Source organism: Silene latifolia, chromosome Y, assembly GCF_048544455.1.
Source record: "Silene latifolia isolate original U9 population chromosome Y, ASM4854445v1, whole genome shotgun sequence".
Classification (NCBI taxonomy): Eukaryota; Viridiplantae; Streptophyta; class Magnoliopsida; order Caryophyllales; family Caryophyllaceae; genus Silene; species Silene latifolia.
The window spans coordinates 401,447,047-401,462,595 of NC_133538.1; the positions used below are offsets into that span (position 1 = coordinate 401,447,047).

The 15,549-nt window shown below is 42.0% G+C and overlaps 1 pseudogene; it reads right to left on the reverse strand.

Annotated features, from left to right (window-relative positions):
• Positions 1-12,699: 12,699 nt before the first annotated feature.
• Positions 12,700-15,549, reverse strand: part of LOC141632201 (aspartate aminotransferase, mitochondrial-like) — a 134,191-nt pseudogene continuing 131,341 nt past the window's right edge.

A 15,549-nucleotide genomic window follows, 5' to 3' on the forward strand; every position in this document is an offset into this window, starting at 1 on the left:
AGTGGCTCTCCTGATGCCTGATTTGTTCATCTTAATGCTTACTGGCTTACTTTGTTGCTTTCGTGTAGGTCCCTGCCACCTGACTCGTCTGGGCGACCCAATATCTGCTCGCAACAAGCTATTCTGCATCCCCCAGTCTGAGAGAAAATTCCTTGAACTCTCGCCCGCTTCTCACCCTCTCTCTTCCAATCCACAAAGAACTAGCCCACAAAGATATCCTTCGTAAGCCACTTCGTGCTATCTTTGCTTATACGTAATCTTGCTGCCTATCTGGTGCTTCTGGCATCTGAAATTTTGGCTGCCTGCAAGTTCAAAAGTTGACCATTTGGAGGCCATCCTCCAGAGTGCTAAAAGAAAGCGATCTGTTGCGAGCCCCGACGTAGCTTCAGCCACTAAGAGGAGTGCCCCTGCTTCTTCCTTCCAGTCTCCCTCTACCCCCTCTAGCGCTGCTCGTTCTGAGCCCTTAGAAGTCAGGTCGTTATTCCATCATCCTCCTACCCCACTGCTAGTCCTTCTGTTGCTGTTAGTGGCGGCATTATTGCCCACTTCCCTGATGGTTTTGGGGACGTTGACAAGGTGCCCTACTGGCCTGAAATCGACAAGATTCTCTTCCCTTCCCTGGTGGAGGCTTTCTTAGAATTCTCTCCAGAGGAGATGGCTGAAAATGATGTGCAAAACGCTTTTATGGTGAGCGTCCTTCCTCATTTATCTGCTCTGAACTATTCATATCTATCCTGCTAACTCTTGTTCTTCTGCCTTCAGGCCTTTCAGTTAGCCCTCTACAACAGGAATATGATCAACGTGGTACAGACCACAAGTCGTGCTTCCAATGCCAAGAACCAGGAGCTGATGGGGACTATTGCTGAGTTGGAGCAGCAGCATTCTGACTTGAGGGGATGGGTGGTGGAGCTGAAAGCCGAGCTTGCTGGCACCAAAAAGAAGATAAAGGAGGGAGCTGACCAGCTTGCGCGTACCCAGGAAGTCTTCACTACCTTCTCTGACTCTCTCAAGCGCTCTGACGAGAGGATCAGCAAGCTGATCTCCCTGGCCACCAATATTGTTGCCTATGCTACCTGGCGGGGAAATATCAGTGGGATGCGTGCTACAATTGACAAGCCTCCAACCCTGCAAGCTATTGAGGAGGAAGAAAGGCAGCTGGAGACCTTGTACTCGGTTCAGCCTGATTTGAGCGTCCTGATGCCTGAAGTTGGCGAGGTTAATTCTCCTGCACTGGCGGAGCTGGTAGCTGCTGGGGATGCTGGCTCGTTTCAGGAGGCTGCTGTTTATGAGGGAGCTCAGGAGGCCGTTGTTGCGGAGGGCGTACAAGCTGGTCCCATACCTGAAATGGGGAGTCAGAGGAGGTGCCTGAAGTGGAGGTCATCAATGTGACCTAAAGTTAAAATTTTCTATTTTGAACTCTTGGATGGTGGTTTGACCCTGTGTGGGCAGACTTGTAAAAAATTTTAAACATTTTTCTGTTTGCGTCTTCCTGCCGTGGTGGCGGTTTTGGAACTTGGGGCCGTGTTTTTGGCCAACTTTTGAAATGCCCCTTGTCTTAGTTTGGCAAGCTTTATCATATCTTGTGTGTTTTGTTTTATACTTAGCTTAGGAAGCTGTCGTGTCAACCTTCTGGCGGATTTAGGCTAGTCGTGTCAGCCTGAAAGGACTGATTTAGACTCAGCGAGCTGCCGTGTCAGCCTGACGACTGATTTAGGCGTGCGCCGCACTTGACTACTTAACCTTGTTCATGACGCAAGGTGTGTTCATCATATTTAAAGCCAACGGGGGGTAACTTAGGCAAGTTTATCGACATTATAGGACCAATGGAACGTTGTAGGATTTTGATAGCTCAGAGATCCCTGTGCTCCATATGTGTGTGCATGCATGCTGAGGCACTGATTAATTGCGTTGATTGCGAGTTACGTCCAGGGGGTGGTATCCAGGGTAGCTGGATAAGCTTTTAGCTGTCAGCCAGGCTCCCTTTCGTATGTTCCACAGGCCGCCTGGTAAGGGCTCCTAATGGAGAAATGTAGGTTAGGCATGTTGGAGTGCCATATGTCTTGTCACCCCGTGTTTGCAGTTGACAGTCCTGTTAGATACACTTTCAATGTACCATAGATATTAGAGTTTAGAGTGATGCATTTAAAGAAGCCTGAAAATAGAAAATCTTATCAGAGCGATGTGAAGTACCTGATGCCATCTCATGGGGTGCCAGAGCAATTGTGGTCCCAGGAAGCTTACAGACCACACAACTCCAATAGTAGCTTTTTAAAGTTCAAAAGAAGTAAAAGAAAATAAAATAACACAAAATTGGTAATATGCCTACTACCGTTTTTTTTTGGCTTTTCTTAACACACTACTCTGTACACTAAATTCTACTTATTATTAAAAGTGGGTGGTTTTGTGATTTTCTGGGCAGTAGCCTGTTTTTGTGGCACTCGATCGAGTAGGCTAGGCACTCGATCGAGTGGGGTCAATTCTATCGAGTGGGTGATAGAATTGATCGAGTACGTCTTAGAAAAGCTACTGGCCAGATTCTGTGTTTACTATTGTTCTTATGCATATGTTGGGGTGGATATGTTGAATGGATATGTTGGGTGAATATGTTGAACGAATATGGTGGATGAATAGGTGGTATGATGGATGAATGGGTGGAAAAAGATGAATAATCGTTGCATGATAATATGTTTTATGATTAAGCATGTTGTATGATGGAAGGGATTTTACAATGTTGTTATGCTAGTAACATGTGAATAGGGGACTTGATGTCATATATTTGTGATTTTGTTTACGTAAAGTTATAGAATAAAAAGATGCGGGCAATATATGATTGGTAAGTTGAATGATATATGTGTATTGAGTTGTTTGTTGCTTGGCTTTTGAAGATAGTATCGTGTGGTTAGGGATACTGGTTTTATGAGTATTGAGTTGTTTTTGTTTACCTTGTTGTTGTTTAAGTTGTTTGGAAGTAAAAATCAAGTAGTTGTGTTTTTCGATTATAGAGAGGTTGTCTTTAAAAATTTATAACTTAAGATACATAAATGATTTTGATGTTATTCCAATTGAATGTGATAGCTTGTTCTTTTACGATTCTAACGATAGGTCACACGCCCAAAATGACCAAGAAACGAGTGAGATATGACTGTTTTACGAAAATTAGACAGTGCTGAGAAATTTGTAGGGTACTCGATCGAGTGGCCCTCACTCGATCGAGTGCACCTCTTGTTACTCGATCGAGTAACCCTTACTCGATCGAGTAGCCCTGGTAATTTGTTTTACGTGCCTCTGATCTTCATCTACTCGATCGAGTAGGTCACTTACTCGATCGAGTGACCTGTACTCGATCTAGTGGCCCCTGTTTTGGGTCATATGCTTATATTTTGACTTCGTTGCCTATTATGTTTATTTCAAAGGTGTTATTTTGGTTTTTTATGCATTGTGTTACGTATGTATTGATCCTGATGCGTAAGTTACCCAATCTTATGATGTAAGGAGTGGCACCTGTGGTGAGTATGAGTTCGGTGGGGAGGACATGAGCTATATGTGGTTGTGCTAGATAGTGGAAAAAGAAAAGGAAGATCGGTATGGCTTATTGAGGCATGGAGCATGTTTTATGAGATGAGATGAGTGATATGATTGTGTGTTGAGTAATGTAAAAGTAAGTGAATATGGCAAGGGATAATGTGAGTCTAAGGAACGTGAGAATGAAAATATTGAAAGGAAGGAGGTGGATAATAGCAACTTGAGATCTGCAAGGAATCATGGAGAGAGGTGGTTAGATTGTGTTGGTTAAGAATGTATGTAATGAAAGATCGTTGGAGAGGAATGGAGAAGAGTGGTATATAGTGAACTTAGTGGAAACATGTCGCGACGTGAATTTGCAGATAGTGAGTGCGTTTGGGGAATTTGTATTATAAAGAGGCGGAACTAATGTGTGATTTCCGTGGGCAATTAACGGTATGAAATGAATTTTGATTTCTAGAGATGTACAAGGGAGATCCAATTGTTTGAACAGGGAACATTGATTTTATGGATGGATTATTGGCAAGTGTGAGTGATATCATAATAAGAGAAGATCTATGGTAAGAAAGAGTGAGATGATATCGATATGGAATAATGGGATTTGAGTTTTGGATCAACGAGAAGGTAACCGGAGCACTAAAGATTTAGATAGAAGTAATAAAGAGTTGAACTATTAAATGGTATTGTTGAGTGTAAAAAGAAAAGAAGAATAAAAGTAAGCTGAGAAAAATGTTGACTGGGGTTATGTTATATAAAAGTAAGGAATTTTCGAGATGTGTGATATTATCATGAGGATGTTAATTAATGGTTATATAAGGAGTTTCAAGACAACATGATTAATCATGAGTTTCGAGGAATTAAGGGAGTAAGGAGTTGGTGGAGTATTTGCACGATACGAGATATTTGGTGGAGGGTTGGATGACAATACAATTAAGATAGTATTACGAATAATGTTGAGGTAATTATGTTGATGGGTTTGATGTTCGTTATTTGGGATGTTAGCCAAAGATAGGAAAAAAAAACGTGATGTTTGGAGATGAGTGTAAGAGGTTTGTTATACGAGCAGTGGGGTATTGTGGTGTTGTCACTAGTGGTTAAGGGTGATGATAGCTAAGAAGGATAGCAATTATAAAGAGGTTGATTTTGTAGAGGCCAGATTGATATGTACGTTTGAGAGGAAGTATAAGATGTGGTTATATGAGACGGGTGCTAACAGTTGAATATTAATGGTATGGTTATACTTGACAGAAGGTGATGGTATGCGAATGGGAGAATAGGTTATGAGGAGCATACGAGTTAAGCTCGGGCGAGAGGTAACCTTTATCAAGTGGTAACTTACGTGATCAGGATTGACTAGTTGGATGTGGTTATTGGTCTATGATGTGTATAAATGTTTGAGTGAGGTTCTGACCTCACGATAAGTGGTATGGTATGATAGTCATAAAGTTGTTATCTAAATGTTCTGTAATATATGATGGATACGGTAACTTAATGGAATGATGTACAAAAGTGATAGTTTGGGTGATCTGGCATGGCTAGTTATACTTGTATGTGTATTCGTGATATATGTTTATTCCCTGAAGGTATGGATGATGTTCATAAGATTCTTGTCTGTTTATTCCGTATAATATGTTGTGCTATGATCTAGTAAAGCAGTTTTGAGTAAGTTTTCTTGTCCGGAAAGTTATACTGAGTTAGTGTTTATGGGAATTGTATGCGGTTGTGATGTTTATCGATGTGATTGTTGTGCCTCGGGTGGTGATCCGGGCATGGTACTTTGTGTTGTGATGCGGGTATTTTCGCGCTGCAGTGCGGCTGTTGGTGGCGGTGTTGCGATGCCGTCACCAGTTGTGGTGGAGTAGGCGGGATGATTACGATTCGAGTTTCGAAAGTACATACCAGTTATACATAGATTGTTGTTTTGTTTGATGTTGCTTTTTGTGAGTTTCGGGTTGTACATATAGACGACTGTTTTGTTTATTGATGTTTCTTACCAGTTTTAGTTTGGGAGTAAAGGTAGAGTATGATATGGAAGAGAGTTGTGTATGTTTTCGTTGTTGTCATGGTATAGTGATATCCTGTTGAGGGGACGCAGTTGCGAGAGGTTTTTGGAGTACTTGTGATGTTCTTTTAGAGGAGGCATTCGTTGACTTAGTAATGGCAAGTGATTCGTAGAACATGTGTTGTACAGATCTGAAAGCTGCAGATGGTCCATAATCTTCTGTTGAGACAGTGAGTATAGTGTGTTGGACATTAGTATCATGGTAAGTTGTGGATGAGTTTGTGGTAATAAAAGGGATAACTTGAGGATCTAGTGTGAGTGTGTGTAATAATTGTGGATTGTAAGTTTTGAGTATGGAGATAGGTGCCTGTATAGAGAACTATGTCGTTTTGGCGCTAATAGAGAACAGTTGAAGTTTTGGTTAAGCCAAAGATTTTGTGGTATAGGTTAGGTGATATGCCGAGTGAATTGAGGTATGAGAACTGGTTAAGTAAGAGAGCCTTGGATATAGGAATAGTGAGTGTTTCGATTATAGGCAGTTATCTTTGACATGCGGTGGGGATGAGGATAATGAGAAGATATAGCTAGGATTTAGTATTAGTGAGTTACGAGGACGTAACATTTGTCTTAAGAGGAATAGGATGCGATAAAAGAGAGTTTCATGGTTGTACATGTTGTAGTATATTTGGAAGTAGAGTGTTGGTGTAGAATAAAGGATGGATCTTTGTTGTGATTGATTTTGTTAAAAGGTCATGGCCGTGCTTGTAGTAGTTCGATGTTTAGGAATGAGAGAATATTTTGATAGTGTTGACAGTTGGATCATGATGATTATGAGTTCCATAGTTTTTGCAGTTGGATGATGATGTTTATAAGTGTGAGTAAACTTTGAGGATGAAGTTACTTTTAAGGGTGGTAGAATGTAACATTCCGTTTGATGTTTATGTGTGTCTTGATATTGGATTTTCTACTGGATAATATGTTAGTGAAACGGAGCTAGCGGCGTTTTTGGAGGGTAGTTGCTAGTGTATAGAGTTAGTGTCAGGAGAGGCTATAATGTGGTGGCTATGATATCGTGAGTCATGTTGTGGGGGTAGATATAGTTGGTGGAGTTGGTGTTGGGAGTTCATGTTTGATGGGTTGGAGTTTTGTTTTGAGTTCTTATTTGCGTTGTTATGTCTTGATCGAGTTAGTATGTTTTATTTTTCTTTATGGGTTGGAACTTTGGGGACGAAGTTCTTTTTAAGGAGGGAAGACTGTAATACTACGGTTTTATGAGTCTTTGGGTACTCTATCGAGTGGGAGTTACTCTGTCGAGTAAGTAGTTTTTTGACGCAAAACAGTAGTCTGCATGTAGGGTACTCGATCGAGTAAGTTGGGTATTCGATCGAGTAAGTGGCACTCAATCGAGTAAGTGCCTTACTCGATCGAGTAAGTGAGTTTACGGGCTGAGTTTTGAAGGGTTTTGTTAATGATGCGATATTGGTATATAAAGACGTCCGTCACTTTTCTTAAATCTTTTTATAAATCTAAAAACCTAAATTGAGAGAAAGAAGTTACTTAAGTTGATTCATCGCATCATTAGCAAATCCCTAAGGCTAGGAGAGTCGGATCATCTTGTTCTTTACACCGTTCTGATCATCGTGTCAAGGGTAAGTTCATTGTATAATTTTTATAGCATTTGGTTGAGTTTCTTTAAAACCCTAATTGGGTGATTTGGAGGGTTTTGGGTGATTTGTATGTATGTGGTAGTAATTGAATGTATACATGTTATAGGAGGAGGATTCGTAGAGGAGGATTCTGATTAGCTGCTAGATCGTCTGTGGTGATTGCTTTTCCAGGTAGGGTTTTCCCGACTCAGTATTAATTACATAAGTGTGGTTGGTGATTACTGTTGTTGTTGTATATCGTATTGGCATTGGATTCTGATTTGGTGATTTTTGGTAGTATAATGTGATTTTTATTGTATAGCTGTCTGTGACTTTCGGGGCGCGTCCGTCGCTGAGTGGACTCACTTGCGGGAGTGGCTTCACGCCCTTGGTTCGCCCTTTGTGGAACCCGCCACAGGAGGGGATGTGTACATTAAGGAAACTTGGGTTTATCGCTCGATGGAGATGAGCGGGGATTTGGTGGGTACGGCTGCGGTCCCCCACTGGCGGCGTGGAGTACTTGTTGCGATGGGTACTCTGGCAGGGCTACACACTTTAGTGTGTAGTCAGTTGTGTGGAGATTTGAGATGGAGACTGGGGTTTGTTGAGTTGTTTGTGTTGTTTGTGATATTGTTCCTTTACGGTATTTGTTTTATGTAATTAGTACTGACCTCGTTTAAATGTTTTAAAAACTGTGGTGATCCGTTCGGGGGTGGTGAGCAGTTATTGAGCAGGTATGATTGATGCGCATGGGATAGCTGGGTTGAGTCATCACGAGCTGCTTTAGAAGTCTTTCGCTGTGTCGAACATTGTTCTTAGCTAGTTGGTTTAACATTTGAGGACCTTTGTATTTTCTTTTGTCAGTTTCGGTTTTGGTTGTATCGCTTTAAACTTTATTATTATTAAAGTACGTTTTGTTATTGTCTATTTGGTTATCATTGCCTCGGGTAGCCGAGATGATAGCATTCTCATGCCTTAAGTGGTCCTGGTAAGGCACTTGGAGTATGGGGGTGTTACACCTACCTCCATAATGATACATGGGACACAACATACCGATTCTACACTTACGAGTTCCTAACCACATTGACCGAACTTGATATGGATGAGGATGGTGAGCGTTCATATAAGTTTAGAATCCATCAAAAGTTGTACGAGTGCACTCTCTCACAAGTGAGGGAGATCCTAAAAATAACTAAAAATCCCGAGCCCATCATGTCACGAAAACGAACCGCCGAGGACTTTTGGAACGCACTCACCGATAAAACCTCTACCACCAAGGACGATAAAATCTCCGCCCTAACAAACCCACCACTCCGCATACTTGCCCGTTTTATTATCACCCTTTTCACGGCCGTTGGAGAGCCAACCAAGGTGAGTGAGGCGGTAAAGATTTATTTGTGGACTATGCTCCCCGAGGGGGTTGGCATTCCGGATTGGGCCAAATTGTTCATGGATACATGCTTGCATCACAAATTGAAGCAATCGGGAGGAAATATTGATTGCGGTGGACTTGTGACCTTCTTTGTTCGTCATTTCCATGGGCAAATTCCCGAAAGTCAAGTGGCCAATGAAGCTAGGGGAATTTGTTATTACAACGAATTCGCCCTTCAAGAATGCAATATGTTTAGAATTCTTCCTACGGTGCCACTTTCGGGTCATTGGCTAGGAAACAATGGTTTGTCTTATCTTCGGTTGCTCCCTTTTGCACCTCTTCCTAGAGTACCCACGGCTCACCACTTCTATTACCGCCGGCATCCCAATATTGAAGGAGAGCAACGAGGAGAGCCAAGGAGGAGGAGTGTGTCTAGGCAACGTGAAGCAAGACCAAGAAGGGAGAGGGAAAGTGAGAGACAAGAGGAAGAGAGGGAGATAGAAAGAATTGAAGGTCCTAGTTTCCAACAACCGGGTGTGCACTCCACTTTTGTGCACGACACGCCTATGCATGAAGCCGGAGGTTCCACCACTCCTACCTTGGAACCTTGGCAACATCAAATGTTCAAGTACTTTGAGGACACCCGGGGGACTTTACAATCTATTAGTGGGCGGGTTGAGAGCTCCCACACTTGGCAACAACAATATGGGCTAAGGTTGGAGAGCTTGGAACAATTCAAGAATGCTTTTGATGAGCATAAGCGGTTGGGAGATGAAGTCGAGTTGGATCAAATGAGGATGCTTGAAGGGATAGCCAAACGACAAGAGGAATCCTACGCTTGGCAACAACAACAAGCCAAGCAATGGGAGGAAAATCAAGCCTTGTGGAAGGCTCAAAATGAGTGGAGAGAGCAAGTGAGTCACCAATTTGGGGTACAAAATGAAAGGCACCACCAATACATTAAGGACTCATACCAAGTCGCCCAAACACAAGAAGATTCCTTCGGCCTCAACCGCGGCCTCTTTGGCATGACCGTCCACCATAATGACCCCAACTACCAACCCACCATTAGTGAGTAACAAGTTGATTAAGGCTTTGAAAGGGCAAAAAGAGTGAGAGAGGCAAGGGAGAGGAGGAGAAGACACCAAGCGACATATGAGCAAGGTGAAGGCTCGGGTCCCTTCAACAACTAATCTTGACAAGGTGATGGTACCCCTCCACATTGAGGACAATGTGTGGACTAAGTGTGGGGGAGTAAGATGATTGTAAAATATGTGTATAAATAGTTTTGATGCATTTTCTTTAAAAAAAACGAAAATCCCGGCTAGGTGAAAACCTACAAGGGTGGGCACCTAAGGCAAGATTGGGAAGGTGGCCGAAGACGGAATGAAAACCCGAAAGGGCATTCCGGGCAAACTGAAGAAACGAGTTGCGAGCCACCATGAGAGGTAAGGAAAAAGCTAAGGTGAAAACCCGAAAGGGCACCTTAGGCAAAATGAGGGATTTTCAAAAAAAAAAAAAAAAAAAAAAAAAAAAAAAAAAAACCTCTAAAAATTGAGAAAATGCAACACCAAAAAGATGGAGGGATAAGAAGGGAGTGATAAGCAGGGCCTTGGAAGGAGGTTAGTTTTAGGATTTAATTTCTTTTGAGTCACAAAAACTTGTCCCAAATTGGTGGAATTTTGATTTGGCTATTTGAGTAATTGATGCATGAAGGAGTTTGGCCAACCAAGTAGCACAATGTTCATTGAATGAAGTGATAAAGGGGTGTTATAAGTGGTGATGAGTGGTGATGAGTGGTGTGTGATAGGAGGATTGAGAGGTCACTTTGCTATTGCCTTGGGATAAAGGAAGAGTGATCAATACTACCTTTGGGAGATACAAGAAGGGTGGATTTTGAATGAGTCGGAGTTGGTGGTGTGTCATGTGTTTGTATGAGGGAGATATAAGGCGGGAGAGTGAGGGAAGATCGAGTGTCAAAAACCTTGAGTCTAGATTTTCATTTAATCGGTGGATTATGTTTGAGGGAGACATAAGAAGGATGTGGAAAGGGAAGAGTGATCATTCACCCCTATACTCATCTATGGACTTTCCCAACTTCCTTCCTTGAGTTTTACTAGGGACGAGCAAAAGTCCAAGTGTGGGGGAGTTTGATAGGGTCAAAAGTGTCGAGTCAATAAGGCCTTCTTAGGCCTAGTTTGTTTAATTTAAGAGTCATTTTGTAGGAACAATGAGTTAATATTCTCGTCCCATTGTTTGTCGTGATTAATGAGTTTTAATGTATGTGTGGAGCATTGTTTTGAGAGGAGAGTCCGGGATCCCGAGCAAGAGCCTCTAGCCACACTCGTAAGCAAGCAATCAAGTGAAGACGGCTATACGCGAACTATTATAGGAGTTAACATCCCTTGGTGTAAAGCATAGAGGCTAAGTGATGAAGAAATCGTGAAAAGGAAGAACCATTTTGGAGCGGAGATCAGTCTAGGACGCAGCCTGATGTTGACGTAGCCTGCGCCGTATGACACAGGCTTGCGGTGGATGACGCAGCCTGCGTCCTCCTCGGCCTTGAAGATTTGATCAATCGTCCTTAATCATTTTGGTTGAAGCCCAAAACCATGTTTAACCTAGATGGGGGTGCAGCCCTATATATAGTTCATGTTTTGAAGACCTAGAGAGAGATATATGAGGGAATAATCTCAAAAACTTGTATGAGAAGAGAACTTGGTATTTTAGGAAGAAATTTATAATCTTTTTGGCATTGGATTTTAATCTTTCCACATTTCTTGGGTTTTTCTAAGGATATATGGAAGGCTAAGCTTTAATCTTGATGTAATTTGATCAAAGTATCCAACTTTGGTATTATCAGACTCTTAACCCTCTCTTAATTTATCTAATATCCTTTCCTTGTGCTTAACTTTATATGTTGAATGATGTTTATGTTTGGGTTGGCCATCCTTGCTTATTGTTGTTCAACTATTGCAAATTCTTGAGAAATGGTTTAATCTATCTAGGATTGTTTGAAGCAAGTTTGTTGTATGTTGATTTGGTTTAAAGGATTCATATAACAAATAGGGAATTTTATGTCTTTTTCTCATTTGTATGGTTTAATCTCATGAGGAATTGATCCTAGCTCCATATTTTGGTTAAAATCTTAATACTCATGCTTAGTCTCTTTTCATGGTTTAATGACTTGTTGTCTAAGTTTGAAGGGTATGTGTAGATGGTTTAATTTGCATGTATCAACATCTTGAGATGGTAGTATTGGGTAGATAATAATAAGAGAGTAAAAAGAGTCAAACTTTATCATTGTTGGGTTACTAAGAGAGAATTACATCAAGCTTTCCCCTTTATATTGAATCTTGCATACTAGTTGTTTGTAGAATTTTCTCAATAAGAAAATCTCCATTTTTACTCAATTTCCATGTTTGTTTCCAAACCCATGCCTTTTCCATCTATGTTTCCTACTAGTTGAACATTGTTAATATCCATTGTTTGTGATTAGTTCCTTTTGTTAAGTTTAAATTGTCATTAGGGTCTTAATTAGTATTCAATAGTTTACAATTCAAGTCTTTAGTTTAAAAGTCCTTCTCTTGGGATCGACCCTTACTTGCACTATATTGCTTTATCCATTAGAGTAATATAGAGTATAGTTTGACTTATAAATTGTTAATTTGGTAGTTAATTCTAGTTATTACGACAAACCTAGGCTTTTCACTATCACTGCAACATTAGAATTCAAAGTTTTGGGGTAATAACCGACATGATCCATGTAACAAAGTAGGTTTGTCGATTCCAGTGTTGTAACTTGAAACCCCTGGAATTTTTGAGGTCTTTCGATAATCATATTAGCAGACTGTTTGATACGGAGTACAAATTAGCTATTCCTGCAGAGACTCAATGAATACTAAACTCATGCTCTTCCACAAAGCAGAAGAAATATATTGAACAATAAGTTCTGTTTTCAAGAGGCTATTCTCAATTTCACATGAATCTCACATTGGGAGATACATGTAAATCCCTAGTAATATTTCTGGACAAACAATTGAAAATTTATTAGACTCCCGCCTGTTCATGGTAAATTAGAGAGACCCCTCTTTTGGTGGCTGCTCGAAAATGAGGCAGCATATTGTTTCAAGTGTTGAATTTCACATAACTTTATTAACGCAACTCAAAATCTTCCTTTCAAGTCAAAACTCCGGACTTAAGAGGATTTCGAAACTTCATGAATTGCATTTGCCAGGTATTCCACATTCTTTGTCGTAACACCAGCCATACTGCAGAATGAGTAAGTAAATAAAATTAGGCTTTGACAAACAACTAGCAAAACCAATAGCTATATCATTCAAGAGTTGAAATATATGACACGGGTGCTGCGCAAGTGTTCCGCTCATCTATTATTAACAAGGTTAAAAGTTTGCTTCTTTTCAATTAATTATTTTTTTTAATTTTTTTTTTGGCAGCCGATAGCCAAGTCATGAGCTTTGCTGTTACGGTTCCTGCACACATAGCTAAATTAGAGACAATGAAAAGAAGAAGATAGAAGCGTGATGTCGCCAAGGATTCCTTTGATCCGGTGATTAGTACTCTCCTTCCCCGCCCACTGCATCAAAAGGTTGAAGACAATCCGATGAGATTTCTAAATGCAGAATACCTTCCAGTTGAGCCCATTCAATAGCATTCTTTAGTCCTAGTGCTTCCGCTTAAAGAGGCGATTCAGCCCGGCTGTGTAAACGCAGAGTTGATTCACTCGGCTTACTGACCAATTGAGTACTCACCCTCCTCCATCGGGTTAGGAACTCAGTGAACCCTTCCTTATCGTTTTGGGTTAACACCTCGAGAGTACGGGTGTTGGCCCGGATTTCGACGTTGTCGGCATACTCCTTGGCAAACTCAACTGCGATCTCATCTTAAGTAGTAAGGTTTTTCGGGTCAAAGGAGTAGTACCATTGGCGAGGAATCGGCTCCAAAGAGGATGGGAAGATCCGGGTAAAGAGCTCCTGCAGGTGGCCCGCGACCGCGGACCGGTAGGTGGCCCCAAATCCACAGACCGAGACATGGCCCATGACCACAGATTGGCGACTCCGCTGAGGAGGACTAGGACACTTACGTATTTATGATCCCTAGATGGTGAGACTCGAACGAGGTCTTGGTTGGAATGCATTTATTGATATTACGGTCACGGTCGGGTTTCCTCATCCGGGCCCACAACCTAACCCTTTTCGACCAATTGGCTCGTTTCGTCGGCGTGAATTTTCTCATCCCCGCGTTTTGAATCCCGATTGAGTCAAACATACCATCGACGTTACACATTTTGTTTCGTCAAAGAGCTTTCATCACTTTCGAGCACGAGGCTAGGGCACCCTCCTTACACATTTTGTTTGGATTGGTATCCCTCTCGTAAATCGGGGTTTGATTGCTTGGTGTGTAACCCACCCCTCTAAGCCAAAACCCATGTCAGCATGATGCATAATATAATGAACTGTGAGTGCTTATGTTCTATCTGATCATAAGTCCTTCCGTGTCATTTTCAAACTTTCAAAAACACCCTTTTCGCGCCGTTATAATGGCCATTTCAAAACCCGGTCTTTCGCCGACCGATGCACGCCTTTCTAGGCCGTCGTAATGACGAATTTCAAACCCGGTTTTGTATAACCATTTCAACACGCCTTTCTAGGCTGTCGTAATGACGAATTTCAAACCCGGTTTTGTATAACCATTTCAACACGCCTTTCTAGGCCGTCGTAATGACGATTTTCAAACCCGGTTTTGTATAACCATTTCAAATCACCATTTTACGCCGTTATAATCGCCGCGTCTAGACACGGATTTTAACCTGTTTTGCGCCGACAATGGCTCTCTTTTAAAACCCGAGAAAAGCACACACCCCTTTTCTCGAGACACTTTCGGATCCCGAGGACCACGCACCGTCCCCGAGACCTTTTCAAACATTTCAAACTCGATTTTCAAAAGATACAATTTTGAATTTCAAAACCGTCTTGGGAAACATTGCAATGTTTTCCGAGCCGACTCGAACTCAAACCGTCTTTTGCAAATAAACTTAAGACAACCCCTTTTCAACTGATCGACTTGCGGAGATTTCTATCTTCGGAAGCCGTCAATAAAAGCGACAAATGAATCTTGTTGAAAATTTCTATTTTCGAAAACTTCAGTCCACTGTTCTAATTCCGCCTTGTGTCTATCGAGTCGAAGCAAACGTACGTATGGGTCTTTACTTATGAGTCGTCTCATCACGAGACCCGTCCAATGGCGTCACGCCGTCATGTTGGACTCATGTCAAAGGTTCGGTCAAACACCGTCACGTCATAAATCGAGTCAGCACCGAGGGACCATACACGGTCACCCCGTCTTGTTGAGTCGATCTTTGTCTCGTCCTCTGTGTTGTCTGCGTTCAGTCTTGGAACTGTGTCGGATTGAGTTGTAATGTGAGCCGTTTTTCTGCCTCAGAGCCATGGCCCCGTCTTCAACTTCGTCTGTCAACCACAACAACAATGATAACAATAGAGATGTCACAACTGATCAGCTAGCCAGCCTGCTTACCGCTCTTAAGGTCACTATGGATCGCGTCGAGACCCGTATCGACGCCCTGGAGAACAAGGAAATAGGGGAACATAATACCCCACCTCTGAATGAAAACGAGAAGAGGCTGAAACTCTTGGAAGAACAGCTCCTATTCCGGGGTAACAATATCCACCTTGAAAATAACCGAAGGTTCGAACCTAGGTAGCTAACCTCAAAATGCCCCTTGGCGTAGGCATTTCACGCCCATGGCCTAGGCAACTAACCTCAAAATGCCTAGGCATGGCTATTCAACGGAAGTGCTCGGTCACTTGGTGCCCATGGCCTAGCATTGCTCGATCATTGGTGCCCATGGCCTAGGCATTGCTCGGCCATTGGTGCCCATGGCCTAGCATTGCTCGGTCATTGATGCCCATGGCCTAGGCATTTGCCGCACATTGGTGCCCATGGCCTAGGCATTGCTCGGCCATGGC